A 23,568-nucleotide genomic window follows, 5' to 3' on the forward strand; every position below is an offset into this window, starting at 1 on the left:
CACATTTTTACCTTTACTCTGCTTTTGCTGTATACCAAATTGACGTCACATCCAACATGTTTGTTTGGTAAGTTTACTTACCCAAAGACCCTTCATCATGTTCATATTTATGGCTTCTTTAACCCTCACTGACCTGATTTTAAAGCTAGAACCCCAAAAAGACCCACATGTCCTTGTGTATATATATTGCTTAAAAAACAGTGCTTCATGTTCTGTTTTAGTTATGCAGAAATGTTAAATTACCGTATTTACGGGGGCCTGAAATCTTCATGAAGGGGAGCATTTATTGACAGTCATTTGCATATGTGTACATACATGCATGCTATACACAGTACGGCCTTACGGTACGTACGTACGAGGTCTGTCAATAAAGTATAGGTCCTTTTTATTTTTTTCAAAAACTATATGGATTTCATTCATATGTTTTTATGTCAGACATGCTTGAACCCTCGTGCGCATGCGTGAGTTTTTGTCGGTGGCGTCATTTGCCTGTGAGCACTTCTTGTGGGAGGAGTCGTCCAGCCCCTCGTCGGAATTCCTTTGTCTGAGAAGTTGCTGAGAGACTGGCGCTTTGTTTGATCAAATTTTTTCTAAACCTGTGAGACACATCGAAGTGGACACGGTTCGAAAAATTAAGCTGGTTTTCAGTGAAAATTTTAACGGCTGATGAGAGATTTTGAGGTGATACTGTCGCTTTAAGGACTTCCCACGGTGCGAGACGTCGCACAGCGCTCTCAGGCGCCGTCGTCAGCCTGTTTCAAGCTGAAAACCTCCACATTTCAGGCTCTATTGATCCAGGACGTCGTGAGAGAACAGAGAAGTTTCAGAAGAAGTTGGTTTCAGCATTTTATCCGGATAGTCCACTGTTAAAGGAGATTTTTTTAATGAAAGACGTGCGGGCGGATTGCAGCGTCGGCTCACAGCCGCCGCAACGCTCCGCCACAGGAAAAACACCTCCGTTGGAAGCCTTAAGGACAAGTTGGAACATGTCCAGCTGTTAAACAATTTCTCATATACTTACTCCACTGAAAGCCATCAAAAGCCGCCTGGATTTTACAAATGGTTATCAACACGGAGGTGTTTTTCCTGTGCCGCCGCACCGTGCCGGCTGCGTCCCGACGCGCGGACCCGTCCGCACGTCTTCCATTAAAAAATCTCCTTTAACAGTGGAATATCCGGATAAAATGCTGAAACCGACTTCTTCTGAAACTTCTCTGTTCTCTCACGATGTCCTGGATCAATAGAGCCTGAAATGTGGAGGTTTTCAGCTTGAAACAGGCTGACGATGGCGCCTGAGAGCGCTGCGCGACGTCTCGCACCGTGAGAAGTCCTTAAAGCGACAGTATCACCTCAAAATCTCTCATCAGCCGTTAAAATTTTCACTGAAAACCAGCTTAATTTTTCGAACCGTGTCCACTTCGATGTGTCTCACAGGTTTAGAAAAAATTTGATCAAACAAAGTGCCAGTCTCTCAGCAACTTCTCAGACAAAGGAATTCCGATGAGGGGCTGGACGACTCCTCCCACAAGGAGTGCTCACAGGCGAATGACGTCACCGACAGGCGTGGAAAAACTCACGCATGCGCACGAGGGTTCAAGCATGTCTGATGTAAAAACATATGAATGAAATCCATATAGTTTTTGAAAAAAAAATAAAAAGGACCTATACTTTATTGACAGCCCTCGTACATGCGTGTTGCATGCAAGAGAAGCAGCGCAGACTCGAAACAAATGTTTTTCTGCAGTAGCATACATATATATATACATATATATAGCTTGGCTGACGCAATCACACGTGATTCAAATCCATATGGTTTTTGGAAAAAAATAATAAGGTCGGATACTTTTCTAACAGACCTCGTAAAATGGCTCTGTGCAAACATTTTTACTCGGCAGCAGTCAAGCTAAAAGTTGTGAAAGAAGCAGAAGAGAAAGAAGCACCATGCCACTCAGATGTTCCTAGTTGATAGGAAATGCATTTGGGAATGGTGCAGGAACAAGGATAAGCTTGCAACCCTGGCCAAAACAGCAAAACGGCTGCCTAGTGAAGGGGAATGGCAGGTGTTCGCGTTAAAGGGAAGGGTCTGAAATATGAGGGACTGCGGCGGCTGCACAAGCAACATGGAAACCAGAACAGACTTGAGGAGACTTTGTGGCAATGAGGGATAACTATTTAATTTTCATTTTATTCTGTTCTCGCAGGAATTCACAATTTCACTACATGCAATATGACAAAAAAATCAAGTCGGGGCTTTTATTCAAGAGGGAGGGTTTAGAGCAAATACGGTAAGTAAAGATTTTTATTTGGCTCATCAATTCCACTTAGTGGAGAATTAAAGTAAAAGTGAGGCAAGAGTAATAGTGATTAGACATTAAAGTTGTGAAAAATATTATTATTGTTATTAGTAATATAGTCAGGCAGATAGGTGAAAAAACTGTGGGTTTGTACATAGAAGCATAAAATTTGGCACATGTCTAGACCATGGGACTAGTAAAGGAAATAGCTATGGAGCCACTTGAAATAAAGCCTGTGTCAGCTTTGGCAGCCATTTTCCAAAATGGCTGCCAGAAGGGCGTTGACATAAGAACATTTCTTTTATGATGAAACAGTCATTATTAATTAGACAACCCAAATCATCCAAATAACACCCTTTAATGCTACACCATGAACATAAAGTGTATAAAGCATCCTTCCTCCTTAATTCCAGTGGGCGTACATTGGTGTAGGACTCAGGCAAGTGCTGTCTCTTCAAGGATGCAATGTTCCCTGCGATCAGATTCTGTTGCAGTCATAGAGCTGGGATTGTGGTCTATGTTATCAAGGGCTGCTGTTGTGAATAGCCCCTGGCGAAGATTGGGAGAACACACACACTGGTCTTGATGGTACTGCTCACACACTCTGTTACCCATTGCTGTGGAGATTGCCATCACTCGGTCATAGGAGATGGGTAACCCAAGGTCAAACAGTGTCTCCACCTGGTCATGCTTCCGTGTTCTGGCATGAACAGTGAGGCCAACATAGATGGGCAGTGGTGTTTCTCTTGCTTTGGTGTGGCGGACACCAGTACTCTCAGCCCGTCGTCGAGCAGAGCTGTTGTACTGCAGAAGCTGTGCAACACTGAGGGATGCTTAATGTGCACCACTGCTTGACTGTGACTGGGACTGGATGTCGGGACCATCAAGGATCATTGCTCCGATTGCCAGCAGTGACTGCGGTACAGAATTGACCTAACATGCCTTATCAAAGGAGCCTGTGAATCCTGCCTGCAGCTGGAACATGGCTCGCCACACAATCTTAGCTGATTGTGCCAGGCAGATGGCTTCATCATCAAAATCTTCTTTGCAGAGCTTACGCAGAGCAGCTCCCAGGTCTTTGTCAAAGGCCAATAGTATGTCACGTCCTTCTTTGTGGGCTTTCAGATCTGGGAAGTGGTCGAGAATGCGATTTTTAAGTTCAGTGCTGTGTGGACGGGTATCTTGCTGAACGCCAAGCTGCTGAAGCTGTGCAGAATACAGTTTAACAAGGTCTGCCAGCTTGAACACTGGAGCTACAGCTTCACCCATCCTCGCTTCATCAATGTATGCCAGCAACTCTGCGAGAGCAGTGCCTTTACTTAAGTTGTCAGTTCTATTATGCTGTCCTTTCCTTGCTTCCTGTGTGGCTGTAGCTTTGTTGTAAACTGCTACTAAACAACGCAGGTGGTATTTTGCGTCTTGTGCTATCAAGTCCCCAGCACTGAGTTTGACAAGAAGGCCCTGGTCTTGAAGTTCTTTGGCACATTTTCTAACCTTTTCGTTGAGACCAAAAGTGGCTCCCTTATGGAGTGTGTCTTCTTTGTCATCCTTCCCACAGAAGAAACAGACATCTTTTGTCACTGCTTCATGTTTTGCAGTTTGCCGGGTGAACTTCTTAGAAGCACCTGAACTAGATTCGCTGGTATTCTCAGAATGTCTCCTTTCTTGCTTGCTCTAGCCTTGAACTGTTGAATTTTGCTTGGCAGGATTTGTGCCACCTGGCCATATGTTTCACCATGGTAGCTTCTATGCCTTCACCATCATCAAGGCAGCTAAGGTTAATTGGCATGGGCATACGCTATGACCTTCCACTAAAGATATGGTCTCTATTGCAACAGTGGAGCAAGAAGGCTTTAAAAAGCTGCTAAAACAGTTGACCCACTCTTGTGGTTTTTTTCTTCCCACAACGGTGCTTTGTTGAGCATGAAAAGAAAGTTAGCGTATGGAAGGTTTCTTACTTTAGTCTTTAATTAAGGGTGCTTGTGATGGCATAGCATTAAAACTGATTTATATGACACACCTTGTCACTTGATCGGTGGAATGTATGTCATGTGACATTCATTGTTTTTCCTCGTTGTATGGGCGGTGTTACTACTGTTAATTTTTGTTTTATTTCCCATGCATTTTTATCTCATCTATTTCCCACTATTGTGTGGCTCCATTAGTTCTTCGTAAAAATGTTTCCAGTAAACTAAATTCAGTAGTCGCAATGTTTGTGGGGACATCTTTAGTGGCTTTTTCACTGGATTCAGGGTAGCAGGCATATGTTTACACTAGGGGTCTTACAGAAAACAGACGTCACTGTTCAGTTCACACTTCAGTTTAGACATCACGGTTCAGTTCAGTACGAGTTCAGTTTTTCAGAATTTTAAAGTCTTTATTGACAATACACTTTTATTCATGTGGACATGCTATTTTGGTGCTAGAAATGGGTTTCCCAATGTAAATAAATGTAAAACAAAATCACTCACCATTTCCAGTAGGATGAATTCTGTCTTCATGCCCAAAAATATGTGTCACTGGATGAGACATCCATGCTATTTGATGTTATGCAAAGATCATAAATAATGTTTAAAATGTTAAAAACCCATTAATATTCCATGGTCATAGTGTTTGCTTTATTTGTTTGTTCAAAACTTAAGGTAGCTTTAATCTGTGAGCAGCAGAGATAAGCATCAGGGACTTTAGGGCTGTGAGACAAAGTGTAAACGTATACTTTATTTTTTCATTAAATATTTACAAATTGGATTACATCTCTTGTCATTTGTGTTAGACAAATTTACTGTGCAGCATGCCATTTTGTTTTGTTTCCATGACACGTGACGTGTCGAGCCAGACCACCTTCAATATTTTGTCCATTTTAAGTTTGTTTGATTTTTGTACAAATGATGTCATCTCATAAAACATCACTGTGTACAGATTTGAAATCACTGTACGTGGTGTCGCTATTTGGCAGCTATTTCATCTGTGGAAATTTTGCACTATTTCATATAAAATGTCAACTTTGGTCATAAGTTGGTGGTTGGTGTTGTCTGTCTAAGCTTGAATGCAGCAGGCTGATCTCATATGCGGACAGTGACTAAATAAAAATGCAGCTCGGTACGCTTTTGCTTTTAGGTTCATATTTAGGAAGGAAAAGGGTAAATTAAAAAAATTTAATTCATGCTTTCGAAGTTTCTACATGGAATAATGCTGTCGCTTGCTTCAAATGGCTGGTTCACTGTCCCCTCTGATCACCTCACACACAGAGAGCAGGCTGATGTTGTGTCCTGCAGAAGCAGGAAATGAGAGGAAAAGAGTCTATGACAGGGGTCACCAACCCTGTTCCTGGACACCTGCCCTGCATGTTTTCCATGCGTACCTACTCAAGTCACACCTGATTTTTTTAAGTGGTGTTTTCCAGCTTGTGATTGGCTGAGCACACCTGATAGTTAATTGCCTGGGAGTGGAACAGGGCGAGTTAGAAAACATGCAGGGAGCCATGCAACTCTCTGAAATGTTGGTGGCATGTTACGGTTAGAGGTCCGGGCGGACCCGGACCGTATCAGGCAATGGACCCAAATGCTAGGGAGCAGGACAAGGGAACAGTTACAAAGGAAAATATATTTATTTCTAAGAATAAAAATAAAATTGCTCCGCTGGGGGTGCCTGCAGAATAGAAAGATGGTCCGCCTCCAGGCGGTGAAAATAGGGAGCTGCAGTATCCCAAGCCAGGCTTGAAGGAGAAGTGACTGAGTCAGACTCGGTCCTACTGAACAGTCTAGATCAGGGAAACGTCTGGTAAGACTCTTTGAAGTCTTAGGCTTAAGGAGTCTCACGGAATGTCCTGGATCATCGATCATTAGGGAGAATCTGGTGTGGCTCCTAGAGCCACACCAGATTCTTTTTTTTTTTAATCATATATTTTATATATTTTTTTAGCATTTTTATTTTTATTCTTAGAAATAAGGAGCCACACCAGATTCTGCATCTGGCAAATTCTGCATCTGGCATGGCTCCTTGTAGAATCAGGCTTCATGGAATTCCATACAAGAATCTGGCAACTACTGATCAGAAAGTCAGAATTTATATAGTCTGTCACTCATCAGCCACTCATCCGCTCCAGGTGTGCGGCAAAGATGAGTGGAGAGGAGCAGTTGGTGTGGAACACAACAGAGGGTGCCATCTGGGGGAAAAACTCACACATGACAACTGGTTAAAAACAGAAAAAAAAACAAGATCTGGGGGAAACCCTGACTTGACATTGAAATAAATATGCATGTGTGTATAGTCATGCTGTGCAGAGTTGGACTGTATATTCTTGCTACAGTTGTGTGCGCCAAATCGTTGCATATGTACCAAGCAGTTCAGTACACAGATGTTTTGTGATGTGCAGCCGAGGGGTTTTACTATGATGAATGACATGTATTCATGAGATGCTCAAACTGGTGCGTGTGTCTCGTGGAACCAATTACCGTGATCTTAGTCTTGTTTTAAAAGTATGAAATACAGGATACTCAGTTCTTTACTGATGCCAAAAAATCCTATTTTAAGAGAGGCTACTTGTATTAAACTGAAATCTAAAGCTGAGTGTCATCAGCATAACTGTAAAACCTAAATGCATAGCTTTACAGTATCGGTCATATAGGTGCCATGTAAAAACAGAATAGCAAAGGGCCTAATACAGAACCCTGTGGCATCCCACATTTTCCCGGAGCAAGCTTGGTCATAATGTTGTTATACAAGACACATTGAGATTGGTTAAGGAATTATGTCAACAATGAGAGAACCTGACTAGTATTACCAAAATAAATTTCAAGCCTTTTCAGAATCTGTGGAGATCGTTGTTCAATCAGATGTAAATCTGTCAAATTGTATTTTTGTAAGGTACCATCTTCTTAAATCATTGTATATGCATGACAAGTGTGTTGTTGCTATTACAAGTTTCTTATTCTAGTCATTTTCCTCTCAAAAAATAATGTCTTTCTTTTTCACTCACTATAAGATGAGTTCAAATCAAACAAATAGCCTTGAAGCCTTTAGTTAGTATGAGCCTACATACTGTTTTTTTTTCTCATTAATAATCAGGCCCTCACCACAGCTATAGATATCTGTAGTTCACTGTCCATGTGAGAGAAGAAGCATGTTGTGTAAGATGCCTGCACTGCTTTGGTTTTGTCTTTTACCAGTCAGATGATACTTTCTTTGTGTCCTCTTCCTAACTGTGTGATTGATTTGACAGCTCAGCGTTTTATCTGTTAATGTGGGTGTCATGATCTTATCACCTGAGGGCTGTTTTGCACTCCCATTCCCGTGGTGGCACTTTCCAAACACATTCCTCTTAAACAACCCCCATCATGTCCTGAAACAACAAAGGGAGACTGCTACTTCAAAATTGTGTTTATTGCCTAGTTGTTGGCCGTGGCATCTATGAACAGTTAGCTGTAGTGGCTGGCATCGTGTAATCCATGGGTTTATCTTCCATTTAGAAAAGCTCTGAACTGAACATATTTTTGGTTTTGCTTCTGTATTCATTTGGGGAAGTATTGCTTGTGACTGGCCAGTGGTTAACACGTACTGTAGAAAATACTGAAGGCACTTGTAATGACTTCACTCTTTGTCATGCACATTTTTACAAATTAAAAAAAAAAAAAAAAAAAAAAAAATATATATATATATATATATATATATATATATATATACACACACAACAAAAATATAAACGCAACACTTTTGGTTTTGCTCCCATTTTGTATGAGATGAACTCAAAGATCTAAAACTTTTTCCACATACACAATATCACCATTTCCCTCAAATATTGTTCACAAACCAGTCTAAATCTGTGATAGTGAGCACTTCTCCTTTGCTGAGATAATCCATCCCACCTCACAGGTGTGCCATATCAAGATGCTGATTAGACACCATGATTAGTGCACAGGTGTGCCTTAGACTGTCCACAATAAAAGGCCACTCTGAAAGGTGCAGTTTTGTTTTATTGGGGGGGATACCAGTCAGTATCTGGTGTGACCACCATTTGCCTCATGCAGTGCAACACATCTCCTTCGCATAGAGTTGATCAGGTTGTCAATTGTGGCCTGTGGAATGTTGGTCCACTCCTCTTCAATGGCTGTGCAAAGTTGCTGGATATTGGCAGGAACTGGTACACGCTGTCGTATACGCCGGTCCAGAGCATCCCAAACATGCTCAATGGGTGACATGTCCGGTGAGTATGCCGGCCATGCAAGAACTGGGACATTTTCAGCTTCCAAGAATTGTGTACAGATCCTTGCAACATGGGGCCGTGCATTATCCTGCTGCAACATGAGGTGACGTTCTTGGATGTATGGCACAACAATGGGCCTCAGGATCTCGTCACGGTATCTCTGTGCATTCAAAATGCCATCAATAAAATGCACCTGTGTTCTTCGTCCATAACAGACGCCTGCCCATACCATAACCCCACCGCCACCATGGGCCACTCGATCCACAACATTGACATCAGAAAACCGCTCACCCACACGACGCCACACACGCTGTCTGCCATCTGCCCTGGACAGTGTGAACTGGGATTCGCCAGCGAATGTGAGCATTTGCCCACTCAAGTTGGTTACGACGACGAACTGGAGTCAGGTCGAGACCCCGATGAGGATGACGAGCATGCAGATGAGCTTCCCTGAGACGGTTTCTGACAGTTTGTGCAGAAATTCTTTGGTTATGCAAACTGATTGTTTCAGCAGCTGTCCGAGTGGCTGGTCTCAGACGATCTTGGAGGTGAACATGCTGGATGTGGAGGTCCTCGGCTGGTGTGGTTACACGTGGTCTGCGGTTGTGAGGCTGGTTGGATGTACTGCCAAATTCTCTGAAATGCCTTTGGAGACAGCTTATGGTAGAGAAATGAACATTCAATACATGAGCAACAGCTCTGGTTGACATTACTGCTGTCAGCATGCCAATTGCACGCTCCCTCAAATCTTGCGACATCTGTGGCATTGTGCTGTGTGATAAAACTGCACCTTTCAGAGTGGCCTTTTATTGTGGGCAGTCTAAGGCACACCTGTGCACTAATCATGGTGTCTAATCAGCATCTTGATATGGCACACCTGTGAGGTGGGATGGATTATCTCAGCAAAGGAGAAGTGCTCACTATCACAGATTTAGACTGGTTTGTGAACAATATTTGAGGGAAATGGTGATATTGTGTATGTGGAAAAAGTTTTAGATCTTTGAGTTCATCTCATACAAAATGGGAGCAAAACCAAAAGTGTTGCGTTTATATTTTTGTTGAGTGTGTGTATATGTGTGTGTGTATATATATATATATATATATATATATATATATATATATATATATATATACAAGGTCTGTTAGAAAAGTATCGGACCTTTTTATTTTTTTCAAAAACTATATGGATTTGAATCACGTGCGATTACATCAGACAAGCTTGAACTCTCATGGGCATGCGAGAGTTTTTTCACACCTTTCGGTTACGTCATTCGCCTGTGGGCTGGCTTTGAGTGAGGAGTGGTCCACCCCTCCCGTCGGAATCTCTTTGTCTGACAACTTGCTGAGAGACTGACGCTTTGCTTGATCAAAATTTTTTCAAAGACTGTGAGGCACATCGAAGTGGACACCATTCGAGAAATTCAGCTGGTTTTCTGTGAAAACTTTAACGGCTGATGAAAGATTATGGACTGTTGCTGTCGCTTTAAGGACTGCCCACGGAGCGGGATGTCGCGACGCGCCCTGAGCCGCTGCTGTCTGCCTGTTTCGAGCTGAAAGCGTCCAAATTTAAGTCTCTGTTGACCCAGGACGTCGTGACAGAACAGAGAACTTTCAGAAGAGGTCGGGATCAGCTGTTTATCCGGACATTCCACTGTTAAAGGAGATTTTGTAATGAAAGAAAGTGCGGACGGGTCCGCGCTTTGAGACGCAGCCGGCGCCGCCACGGGAAAAACACCTCCGTTGGAAGCCTTAAGGACAAGTTGGAACATGTCCAGCTTGTTAAACAATTTCTCAGATACTCACTCAACTGAAAAGCCGCCTGGTTTTTACAAATGGTTATCAACACGGAGGTGTTTTTCCTGTGCCGCCGCCGGCTGCGTCCCGACGCGCGGACCCGTCCGCACATCTTTCATTAATAAAATCTCCTTTAGCAGTGGAATGTCCAGATAAACTGCTGATCCCGACCTCTTCTGAAAGTTCTCTGTTCTGTCACGACGTCCTGGGTCAACAGAGGCTTAAATTTGGAAGCTTTCAGCTCGAAACAGGCTGACAGCGGCGGCTAAGGGCGCGTTGTGACGTCCCGCTCCGTTGGCAGTCTTTAAAGCGACAGCAACAGTCCATAATCTCTCATCAGCCGTTAAAATTTTCACAGAAAACCAGCTGAATTTCTCGAATGATGTCCACTTCGATGTGCCTCACAGTCCTTTGAAAAAATTTTGATCAAGCAAAGCGCCAGTCTCTCAGGAAGTTCTCAGACAAAGAGATTCTGACGGGAGGGGTGGACCACACCTCACTCAGAGCCAGCCCACAGGCGAATGACGTAACCGACAGGCGTGAAAAAACTCATGCATGCGCACGAGGGTTCAAGGTTGTCTGATGTAATCGCATGTGATTCAAATCCATATAGTTTTTGAAAAAAATAAAAAGGTACGTTAGTTTTATCACAGACCTCGTATATACGAGGGCTGTCAATAAAGTATAGGTCCTTTTTATTTTTTTCAAAAACTATATGGATTTCATTCATATGTTTTTACGTCAGACATACTTGAACCCTCATGCGCATGCGTGAGTTTTTCCACGCCTGTCGGTGACGTCATTCGCCTGTGAGCACTCCTTGTGGGAGGAGTCGTCCAGCCCCTCGTCGGAATTCCTTTGTCTGAGAAGTTGCTGAGAGACTGGCGCTTTGTTTGATCAAAATTTCTTCTAAACCTGTGAGGCACATTGAAGTGGACGCGGTTCGAAAAATTAAGCTGGTTTTCGGTGAAAATTTTAACGGCTGATGAGAGATTTTGAGGTGATACTGTCGCTTTAAGGACTTCCCACAGAGCGAGACGTCGCGCAGCGGTCCCAGGCGCCATCGTCAGCCTGTTTCAAGCTGAAAACCTCCACATTTCAGGCTCTATTGATCCAGGACGTCGTGAGAGAACAGAGAAGTTTCAGAAGAAGTCGGTTTCAGCATTTTATCCGGATATTCTACTGTTAAAGGAGATTTTTTTAATGAAAGACGTGCGGACGGGTCCGCGCGTCGGGACGCAGCCGGCGCGGTGCGGCGGCACAGGAAAAACACCTCCGTGTTGATAACCATTTGTAAAATCCAGGCGGCTTTTGATGGCTTTCAGTGGAGTGAGTATATGAGAAATTGTTTAACAGCTGGACATGTTCCAACTTGTCCTTAAGGCTTCCAACAGAGGTGTTTTTCCTGTGGCGGAGCATCGCAGCGGCTGCGAGCCGACGCTGCAATCCGTCCGCACGTCTTTCATTAAAAAAATCTCCTTTAACAGTGGAATATCTGGATAAAATGCTGAAACCGACTTCTTCTGAAACTTCTCTGTTCTCTCACGATGTCCTGGATCAATAGAGCCTGAAATGTGGAGGTTTTCAGCTTGAAACAGGCTGACGACTGCGCCTGGGAGCGCTGCGCGACGTCCCACTGCGTGGGAAGTCCTTAAAGCGACAGTATCACCTCAAAATCTCTCATCAGCCGTTAAAATTTTCACCGAAAACCAGCTTAATTTTTCGAACCGTGTCCACTTCGATGTGTCTCACAGGTTTAGAAAAAATTTTGATCAAACAAAGCGCCAGTCTCTCAGCAACTTCTCAGACAAAGGAATTCTGTCGAGGGGCTGGACGACTCCTCCCACAAGGAGTGCTCACAGGCGAATGACGTCACCGACAGGCGTGGAAAAACTCACGCATGCGCACGAGGGTTCAAGCATGTCTGACGTAAAAACATATGAATGAAATCCATATAGTTTTTGAAAAAAATAAAAAGGACCTATACTTTATTGACAGACCTCGTGTGTGTGTGTGTGTGTGTGTGTATATATATATATGCCATAGGTATTAAAGGCACTGCGCTGCGGTGGTTTGAATCATATTTGTCTAATAGATTACAATTTGTTCATGTAAATGGGGAATCTTCTTCACAGACTAAAGTTAATTATGGAGTTCCACAAGGTTCTGTGCTAGGACCAATTTTATTCACTTTATACATGCTTCCCTTAGGCAGTATTATTAGACGGTATTGCTTAAATTTTCATTGTTACGCAGATGATACCCAGCTTTATCTATCCATGAAGCCAGAGGACACACACCAATTGGCTAAACTGCAGGATTGTCTTACAGACATAAAGACATGGATGACCTCTAATTTCCTGCTTTTAAACTCAGATAAAACTGAAGTTGTTGTACTTGGCCCCACAAATCTTAGAAACATGGTGTCTAACCAGATCCTTACTCTGGATGGCATTACCCTGACCTCTAGTATTACTGTGAGAAATCTTGGAGTCATTTTTGATCAGGATATGTCATTCAAAGCACATATTAAACAAATATGTAGGACTGCTTTTTTGCATTTACGCAATATCTCTAAAATTAGAAAGGTCTTGTCTCAGAGTGATGCTGAAAAACTAATTCATGCATTTATTTCCTCTAGGCTGGACTATTGTAATTCATTATTATCAGGTTGTCCTAAAAGTTCCCTAAAAAGCCTTCAGTTAATTCAAAATGCTGCAGCTAGAGAACTAACGGGGACTAGAAGGAGAGAGCATATCTCACCCATATTGGCCTCTCTTCATTGGCTTCCTGTTAATTCTAGAATAGAATTTAAAATTCTTCTTCTCTTACTTATAAGGTTTTGAATAATCAGGTCCCATCTTATCTTAGGGACCTCGTAGTACCATATCACCCCAATAGAGCGCTTCGCTCTCAGACTGCAGGCTTACTTGTAGTTCCTAGGGTTTGTAAGAGTAGAATGGGAGGCAGAGCCTTCAGCTTTCAGGCTCCTCTCCTGTGGAACCAGCTCCCAATTCAGATCAGGGAGACAGACACCCTCTCTACTTTTAAGATTAGGCTTAAAACTTTCCTTTTTGCTAAAGCTTATAGTTAGGGCTGGATCAGGTGACCCTGAACCATCCCTTAGTTATGCTGCTATAGACGTAGACTGCTGGGGGGTTCCCATGATGCACTGTTTCTTTCTCTTTTTGCTCTGTATGCACCACTCTGCATTTAATCACTAGTGATCGATCTCTGCTCCCCTCCACAGCATATCTTTTTCCTGGTTCTCTCCCTCAGCCCCAACCAGTCCCAGCAGAAGACTGCCCCTCCCTGAGCCTGGTTCTGCTGGAGGTTTCTTCCTGTTAAAAGGGAGTTTTTCCTTCCCACTGTAGCCAAGTGCTTGCTCACAGGGGGTCGTTTTGACCGTTGGGGTTTTACATAATTATTGTATGGCCTTGCCTTACAATATAAAGCGCCTTGGGGCAACTGTTTGTTGTGATTTGGCGCTATATAAAAAAAATTGATTGATTGATTGATATATATAATGTGAATTTTAGTCAGTGTGCCTTTTGATTAAGTAGGTGTCAATTTGTGTAGTCACAAAATATTTTTTGAAACAGTACAACATATTTATATATTTCGAAGATGTTTTCAGTAAGAATACTTGTGACCCAGTTTTGCTCTTTTGTATTCAAAGCTGCTGGTTGTCGGCGGGATGAATGACAGTGATCTTCCGTGCAACCAGATGGGATGTGTTGTCTGTAACTGACACAAGCCAACAAACAGAACAGACCTTGTACAGGAGTAGATGGTTCCCATGGCCAAGTTTGGGCCTGGATTGTGTGTGTTTTAAACCCGACCCACTTCCCTCTTATAATTTTCATTTCCTTCTTGAGTATTTTAGGAGCACATAAACTGGTATAAATGTCAGCATTATATATCGAGCAACTACTCAAACCAGTTTTGATGTTCGAAGACAAAGGCTTGGTGTGTGCCCATGTTGTACTTGGCTTGCATGTGGAACATTTGAGTTTTTTTTTTTTTCTTTTTTGTGTGTGTGTTGCTGTAGTAGTACGTACCACCATCACAAAATTCAGATAGCTGGGCTTCTCTCTCTCTCTTTCTTTTTCTTTTTTTTCCTCTTCTTTCCTCAAGGCGGGTTTCTGGTGTTCACAGGCCACATATCTCAATGCCTATAAGAAGTGCTTTTAGCACTAAGTGTCTGAGTTGTGGATATTGTTTTCAGTTTTGCTGCATGTGGGAGCATGAAGGCTGGTCCTTGTGAGCTCTTTGCTGCAGCTGCACTGAGATAGTTCTCATCCTGCAAGGCCACAAACATAAAAGGGCACAGATGTACAGTAAATCCTAAACCTTGTGTCTTTGAGTTTCCAATTGCTTTGAAAACAGGAAGAGGTGTGTGTGTGTGTGTGTGTGTGTGTGTGGTGTGTGTGTGTGTGTGTGTGTGTGTGTGTGTGTGTGTGGTGTGTGTGTGTGTGTGTGTGTGTGTGTGTGTGTGTGTGTGTGTGTGTGTGTGTGTGTGTGTGTGTGTGTGCCTGAGGACTTGCATGGTTATGTTGCTTAGAACATTTAACATGGACATGCATATCTGTGATACTGGCCCACTGCTCCTAGTGGTTGGATTGTGTCTAACTGTAAGTATGATGGGTTAAATGTAGAGGACAAATTTCATTGTATGTATGTATATGTACAATCACAATAAAGTCTCTATTCTATTCTATCAGAAGAATGACATTAAGCATATATATATATATATATATATGTTCATTAAGTCAATAAATTGATTTTTCTTTTTTTAATTGCTCCTCATACTAAATGTAGGCTATGTATGGGGATGGATAAAGTGGATGTTAAAATGGAATCTGGGCCTGGTTTCATAAAGAAATCTAATCTTGTTTAGTTGAATAAACTCACTTAGTTTACTGATTTTTTTTTTTTTTTTTACATTAGTCATTGCACAAAACTTTTAGTCAGATAAAGCTTCACATTACCCGACTAAGGTTTTAGCCTGGTACAGAGGAGGCTAAGCTTATTTTAGTCTACAAAACGTCAGTGTCTTACCTCAAAAAACGGGGGCTATCATGTAACACCACTTGCTAGAACACTCACCCGTATTCCTTCAAAAGGAGAGCTTCCTCTGCTTTTGGTCATGGTTGCAACAGACGACTGTCATGATGTGTTTGTGACAGTTCTCACATGTGCCACCGGGTATCATTGTTACAATGAGCAAAGTTGTATGCACAAAAAGGCTTGACGGAAGTGTAGAAGAAGAAACTGAAAAGTGAAACTGCTAGGCTAAGAGCTAAGCACATCATTCTGCTGTTCGTATGGGTCCGTAAATGTTAATAAAGCCAGTTAATGAAACAAAGGCTTGGATAGTTCATGACAATGACCAACCTGGAAGTAAACAAAACAGTCATGCATTGGAGCTGTCTCTTGGCAATGGCACGCGCAAGGCCATTATGCCCGTGAAAACTGTCGACTAAGGTAAGATGGCTAATCTCCATGTTTAACCGTCGATGTGAAACAGTGAATAGATTGATAATGTTGGGCAACTAACTGTAGCTGACTAAGTAAATTTATCAGACTGAGAGATAAGATCGTTTTATGAAACCCTGTTCTTAATTGGTCAGAACCAAAATGTGTGGAGGATGCACACACTGGAAAAAAGCATAAAGTTTGAAATGTAGCATTCTAATATTAACAGATATGGGGCTAAGATAGTATTCTGGGTTTTCACGTATCCCATAATCCCTTGCATGCAAGAGAGTCTCTGCAGTCAAAACAACATAGAAAATCCACACGATGACAATTGTAAATGAATATTATACTACAAAAATGTCATTTTTTTAATGCTTTTCATCACGTTAATAAGAGACTGCTGCATGATACCCTGAAAACTTGCTAAAACAATTATAACAAAAAAATCTGTGTCTGCTATGTTTAATCTGCGTGGAATTTAATAAGCGCAAACCGAATTTCAGACATATTATATATATTAGTCTGGAACAAAGAGGACAAACAATGTTTTAAAGAACAATAATCAAGACGTTAAAGAGCAAACTTCACTTTCTCCCAGAACGACATGATCAGGAAGCGAGCGGAGCTCACAGCAGCTCCCATTGAAAATAACGGAGAGACAGCCTGTGATTCTCGCATGTTTACATAAATAAACGCAGTAACAACATCTAAAAACCCAGAGAATATATTCACAAGAGTTTTAGGCACAATATAAAAATAGTTTTATGTTGCGATGTTAATTGTGTTGTCCGTGTGCTGCGGTTAAAGTGAAGTGTGATCAGAGCATATCAATGCAGTTCTCAATGTTACTGTGATCTTGCAGAGCGGCGACCTCTCCGAGGTTTTGCGGGATTTGAAACCTGAAAAGCCTCAATTGGTTAATACTTTCCGAAAAACAGACCGAAAGACTTTAAACATGTTTTGTGGTTAAGTTATATCTAATAAAAGTATAAAAGTTACTAAAAGTTTCTTTCACACTGTTGCAGCTTGTTTGAGGATGATATTGGATCATGAAAAATTAAAATGTCTCCACAGAGTGTTAATAACCGCACTGGAATTCACATGCTGCCAGTTACAATTCTATTGCTCACCTTTTTATTTCTTCTCCTTTTTTCCTTTTGTGATCAATCCAAACATATAAAATGGCAAAATGTACATCACATTCCCTCTTTGGCAAGTGACATGGTTTGCAACACATAGAAGGCAGCCCCTATAAATTTTTGGATCAGTGATATGGAACTGGTTCGTTTCTAAAATGGACACCGTGCACATGATGGTTATTTACAAATATCTGCTACATGACAAACCACTGCCTATAAATTGTAATATCTTAAACATGAACATAATTTTGTATCCTTTCACAAGCAAAACACCTCATGTTACTGCGTACTCATTAGGATTGGTCTCCATTTTTCTTTTTTTTTATACTGGAATACTGCAAAAATGTCACAGTGTTGATATAGTGCCTGCTGTCTACTCATTTCATTCTGCCTAAATTAATAATTTTGGTAGTTGAAAATACTTGTATTGCTATAAGCATTGGTATAGGTAGGGACTGCCTGTACTGATATCGGTCCCACTGAAATCCTAATGATATCCATTCCTAGTTACTGGAATTTGTAGGGCTCAGTATGCTTTACTTAATGACCTTCACAAGAAGCATATTAAGCACATATAAGCAAATATTCTGAGTCTCCTAAAATCACAGATACTTGGCATTATCTCAACAGTTATGGAGCACACAAGTCTATATCGCTTTTTTTTTTTTTTTTTTATGAAAACACTTAAAATCAGATGTATTTTAAGTATTGCATCAAGAGGAAGAACATCTCTTTAAACTTATACAACCCCTGGCAAAAATTATGGAATCACCGGCCTCAGAGGATGTTCATTCAGTTGTTTAATTTTGTAGAAAAAAAGCAGATCACAGACATGACACAAAACTAAAGTCATTTCAAATGGCAACTTTCTGGCTTTAAGAAACACTATAAGAAATCAAGAAAAAAAGATTGTGGCAGTCAGTAACGGTTACTTTTTTAGACCAAGCAGAGGAAAAAAATATGGAATTACTCAATTCTGAGGAAAAAATTATGGAATCACCCTGTAAATTTTTATCCCCAAAACTAACACCTGCATCATATCAGATCTGCTCGTTAGTCTGCATCTAAAAAGGAGTGAACACACCTTGGAGAGCTGTTGCACCAAGTGGACTGACATGAATCATGGCTCCAACACGAGAGATGTCAATTGAAACAAAGGAGAGGATTACCAAACTCTTAAAAGAGAGTAAATCATCACGCAATGTTGCAAAAGATGTTGGTTGTTCACAGTCAGCTGTGTCTAAACTCTGGACCAAATACAAACAACATGGGAAGGTTGTTAAAGGCAAACATACTGGTAGACCAAGGAAGACAAAGCGTCAAGACAGAAAACGTAAAGCAATATGTCTCAAAAATCGAAAAATGTACAACAAAACAAATGAGGAACGAATGGGAGGAAACTGGAGTCAACGTCTGTGACCGAACTGTAAGAAACCGCCTAAAGGAAATGGGATTTACATACAGAAAAGCTAAACGAAAGGCATCATTAACACCTAAACAGAAAAAAATCAAGGTTACAATGGGCTAAGGAAAAGCAATTGTGGACCGTGGATGACTGGATGAAAGTCATATTCAGTGATGAATCTCGAATCTGCATTGGGCAAGGTAATGATGCTGGAACTTTTGTTTGGTGCCTTTCCAATGAGATTTATAAAGATGACTGCCTGAAGAGAACATGTAAATTTCCACAGTCATTGATGATATGGGGCTGCATGTTAGGTAAAGGCACTGGGGAGATGGCTGTCATTACATCATCAATAAATGCACAAGTTTATGTTGATATTTTGGACAATTGAAAGGATGTTTGGGGATGATGAAATCATTTTTCAAGATGATAATGCATCTTGCCATAGAGCAAAAACTGCAAAAACATTCCTTGCAAAAAGACACATAGGGTCAATGTCATGGCATAGGGTCAGTGTCAATGAGCAGATCTGATTTGATGCAGGTGTTAATTTGGGGGATGAAAATTTACAGGGTGATTCCATAATTTTTTCCTCAGAATTGAGTGATTCCATATTTTTTCCCTCTGCTTGGTCTAAAAAAAATAACCGTTACTGACTGCCACAATCTTTTTTTCTTGATTTCTTATAGTGTTTCTTAAAGCCAGAAAGTTGCCATTTGAAATGACTTTAGTTTTGTGTCATGTCTGTGATCTGCTTTTTTTCTACAAAATTAAACAACTGAATGAACATCCTCTGAGGCCGGTGATTCCATAATTTTTGCCAGGGGTTGTAGACTAAAGATGGATTGGTTTTGGTATTCAGCATAGCAATCAGAGAGATCTCTGTGTTCTTGTACTTTAAAACTAGTGGCAGCTTTTCTGACCACAGCTGTAGCCACTTTTGTATGTAGTTATAAAATATTGGCTGTCTGTGTTAGCGAAAAAGCCTCCATGCGGAACCCTTGTGTTAGAGTTGTCTGTCCATGTCATCTCACTTTTGTCAGACATACAGTATACACAGTATGTTTGGTTCTTTGCAAACGGCAGAAGCAAATATCAATGTTTTAAAGGCTTCTGAATGTGAATCTAATTTTTTAGAACCACTTGTGCAACTTGTTGGGTTCTGAAGTTTGTGATGATGATGCCACTATTCTGCTTGTTTGATGGTGGCCTGTTTCTTTACAACAACAGGGTACAGGGTGATTGTCTTCGACTTGTCATAGATGTTTTTCTTAACAACCATGGTCTGTCATCACGGATTGGTGGTTTATCCTTCCCGTCTTTCCTTTAGAGCTAGACAGCGGCCTTGTCCCCTCAGTTTCCTGTTTCCCTCTTGGTCTCAGACTTTGCAGTAACTATGATTATTTGATGCCTTGGCCCCTCGGGACTTCACTCACATCAAAGCAGGCCAGAGATGCCGCAGCAGTTGAAACTTGTGGTTTTTCTTTTTTGTTTTGATAGCTGAAAACACCAGGCTTTAATTTTCCAAATGCTTGTGCTTCAAATTAAGATCATCTCAATATGTTCCTTTGATTATGTTTGAGAGGTTCTTTTGGCATTTAATGCACATATGGGTTTCTTTTTAGTTATTACAGCACTATAATGTAGGGCACCAGGAACATTGTTTTTTTGATAGTGGGGTGTGTGGGGGGGCGTCAGTGGTAAAATCTAGTTTCAGAATATTTGATTAGGATAAGCACAAGTATGTAGTTGGTTGTAGAGGTGTGCGACACATATATCTTTAACAGTAATGTTGTGATTGTTGCTTTATTCATGTACAGTCAGATGTTATGGAGTGTTTAAGTCACTGTTTGCATCAGAACAATGTTGCCAGATTGGGTGGCTTTTGAAGAGCCTTTGGACTGGAAAGCATTAGTTGTATCTGGCAATATTGTAGCGGAGCAAAGATTCAGTTACATCTCTCATTAGCAACTAGTGTCACAGCAACACAGGTTAGCCCTTAGCATAACTGAAGTTAAAAAATGATTGGACAAAGGAGGCAACATGAAGACACCTCCATGCTTGTAATCTACTTTGTATAGTTTAGTTCCTCGTTGTGGATCAACCTCACTACTGTGAAAGTGGTTTGGATTTGAAAAGACAGATGTCGCTCAAAAGACTGCAGTGTGCAAAATGTGTTGGAAACCTGTTGCTGTTTAAAAACAGCTTGACAGTGAACTTCTTTCACCACCTGCAAACTAATTACGGTGAAGAATGTGAACAGCTTTGAGACTCTACTGCCAGAGAAAAGCCTAAATCAGCTAAGCTGTCTGCACAACACACTCAGCAAACTTTATTTGATCCAAGTGTGCTTAAGCTGAAGTTTTAAGGAAATGAATAAGAGCCATTTTGCTTAAACACTGTGTCAATTAATGTCGTTAGTCAGCAACAATTACTGCTTACTTGCAGGGGTTTTTAAACCGGGAAATAGGATGCCGCGCCCTTTGTTTTGGCTGTGCACTCCCTTGCTGAAATGCCGATATTTTTAAGCGTTATTGCTAGCATACAGTCTTCCCCTCTGCGGTTGATTCTTCTGTAAATACATAACATTGATGGCAGGAAACAGCAAGCCAGTTCATAATAACTGGCTCGTAGCCAGGGGGGTTTGGATGAACCAGCCACTTTGCCCACTTTTGCCACAATTTTCATACTGGCGCCTGTTCGGGTTCTCTACAGGATCACAGTATTATCGAAGTATCAGTGTAACACATTTGGTAGATGCACCTGTAATCACTCCTTGTATTTACATCACCGTTTTATGCTGCGAGCTGTCAGTCTGCTGTTTTGTGCAGCAGGTCCGAGTTGAAAAGAGTTCCCGTCGGGGTCTCAAAGCATGAGGACACAGAGCAAAGAGCAGAGTTTACAAACATATTTTTAAACAATTCTTTCAAACTTTGTGCCACTCTGTAAGTGTCTTTGTTGTGGTTAAACTAAAAACACAGCTGCAGATGTGTGACTCGTTAGAAAAAATACTACTGCTTTTTTCCCCCTTCCCCCAAATATGCCTGAAATCTCTTTCTGAGGATGGTGTGAAGTAAAAAGCTCTGATAAAACCTCCTCACCTCTCAATTAGGTCATGCTTTCCACATAAATACACAACTTCTCCACTCTACCTGCGCAGAGACTACAAACTAGAGGGAATCCAGATGGAAGGAGGGTGTTTTGCATCACCACTCATAGCATCATAGTGGAGTGGAGTGGAGCAGAGAAGAATTTTCTTTCAAAAAACTCAGATCAAATCTAGGCTTGCATCTCCGATGTGCCTTCTGGCAAATTGTAGCTGAACTTTCATGTTTTCTCTATACCACTTAATCATGAAACTGTATAACTGGTGATGTAAAATTTCAAACTTGCACTATACACACTTTCTCCAGCTGTAGCCACAGAAGCCTATAACGTCTTCACGGTTGTCTAGGTGTCTTGGTGGCTTTTCTCACTTTTCTTCTTGCACGGTCCCTTAGTTTTTGAGAACTGTCTGCTCCACACAGATTTACCATAGAGTACTATACTGTTTGTATTTCTTCATAATTGGTGTAAATCCAAGATGTAATCAGTGTCTTGGAAATGTTCATGTGTCCATTCCCTGACTTGTCTGAAGAAGACTGGATGTAAAAGTGATGGTTTATATGTGTTATACTCGAGGGTACACTTACATATTCACACCATCATTTTGGCTTTTAGATTTTCATTTATTTTAATTCATAATGTAGAGATTACTTTTCACTGAGTTTTAAGGAATTAGAAACTTTAATATAAAAGGCCTGGATTTTTGTTTTGTTTCTTGATGTCCTAAAAAAAATTTCAAACATGTTAAAGCTCACGGGGCACTAACTTTTTCACAGCAGTGTGTGTATATATGTATATATATATATATATATATATATATATATATATATATATATATATATATATATATATATATATATATATATATATATATATATATATATATATATATATATATATATATTTATATACGAGGTCTATCAGAAAAGTATCCTACCTTTTTATTTTTTAAAAAAACTATATGGATTTGAATGACGTGCGATTACACCAATCATGCTTGAACCCTCGTGCGCATGCGTGAGTTTTTTCACGCGTGTCAGTGATGTCATTTCCCTGTGGGCAGGCCTTGAGTGAGATGTGGTCCCGCCCTCTCGGCTGAATTCCTTTGTTTCACACGCTGCTCGAGACGGCGCGCGTTGCTTTATCAAAATTTTTTCTGGACCTGTGAGGAATATCCAAGTGGACACTATTCGAGAAATTAAGCTGGTTTTCGGTGAAAAGTTTAACGGCTGATGAGAGATTATGGGGTGTCCTCATTGAAGACAACTTTGGATGCTGTAGCTCCTCTGAAAAAGAGAGCTTTAAATCAGAAGTGCCTGACTCCGTGGTATAACTCACAAACTCGTAGCTTAAAGCAGATAACCCGTAAGTTGGAGAGGAAATGGCGTCTCACTAATTTAGAAGATCTTCACTTAGCCTAGAAAAAGAGTCTGTTGCTCTATAAAAAAGCCCTCCGTAAAGCTAGGACATCTTTCTACTCATCACTAATTGAAGAAAATAAGAACAACCCCAGGTTTCTTTTCAGCACTGTAGCCAGGCTGACAGAGTCAGAGCTCTATTGGGCTGAGTATTCCATTAACTTTAACTAGTAATGACTTCATGACTTTCTTTGCTAACAAAATTTTAACTATTAGAGAAAAAAATTACTCATAACCATCCCAAAGACGTATCGTTATCTTTGGCTGCTTTCAGTGATGCCGGTATTTGGTTAGACTCTTTCTCTCCGATTGTTCTGTCTGAGTTATTTTCATTAGTTACTTCATCCAAACCATCAACATGTTTATTAGACCCCATTCCTACCAGGCTGCTCAAGGAAGCCCTACCATTATTTAATGCTTCGATCTTAAATATGATCAATCTATCTTTGTTAGTTGGCTATGTACCACAGGCTTTTAAGGTGGCAGTAATTAAACCATTACTTAAAAAGCCATCACTTGACCCAGCTATCTTAGCTAATTATAGGCCATCTCCAACCTTCCTTTTCTCTCAAAATTCTTGAAAGGGTAGTTGTAAAACAGCTAACTGATCATCTGCAGAGGAATGGTCTATTTGAGAGTTTCAGTCAGGTTTTAGAATTCATCATAGTACAGAAACAGCATTAGTGAAGGTTACAAATGATCTTCTTATGGCCTCGGACAGTGGACTCAT

The 23,568-nt window shown here is 41.0% G+C and overlaps 1 long non-coding RNA gene across 1 annotated transcript; it reads right to left on the minus strand.

The window, feature by feature from the left end:
* Positions 1 to 3,212: 3,212 nt before the first annotated feature.
* On the minus strand, positions 3,213 to 19,551 carry LOC117532080. The gene is made up of 3 exons (XR_004566780.1): positions 19,541 to 19,551; positions 12,091 to 12,092; positions 3,213 to 3,526 (listed from the first exon to the last, which is right to left on the minus strand). It is a non-coding gene; the product is annotated as an uncharacterized LOC117532080 (long non-coding RNA).
* Positions 19,552 to 23,568: the final 4,017 nt, after the last annotated feature.

Source organism: Thalassophryne amazonica, chromosome 19, assembly GCF_902500255.1.
Source record: "Thalassophryne amazonica chromosome 19, fThaAma1.1, whole genome shotgun sequence".
Taxonomy (NCBI): Eukaryota; Metazoa; Chordata; class Actinopteri; order Batrachoidiformes; family Batrachoididae; genus Thalassophryne; species Thalassophryne amazonica.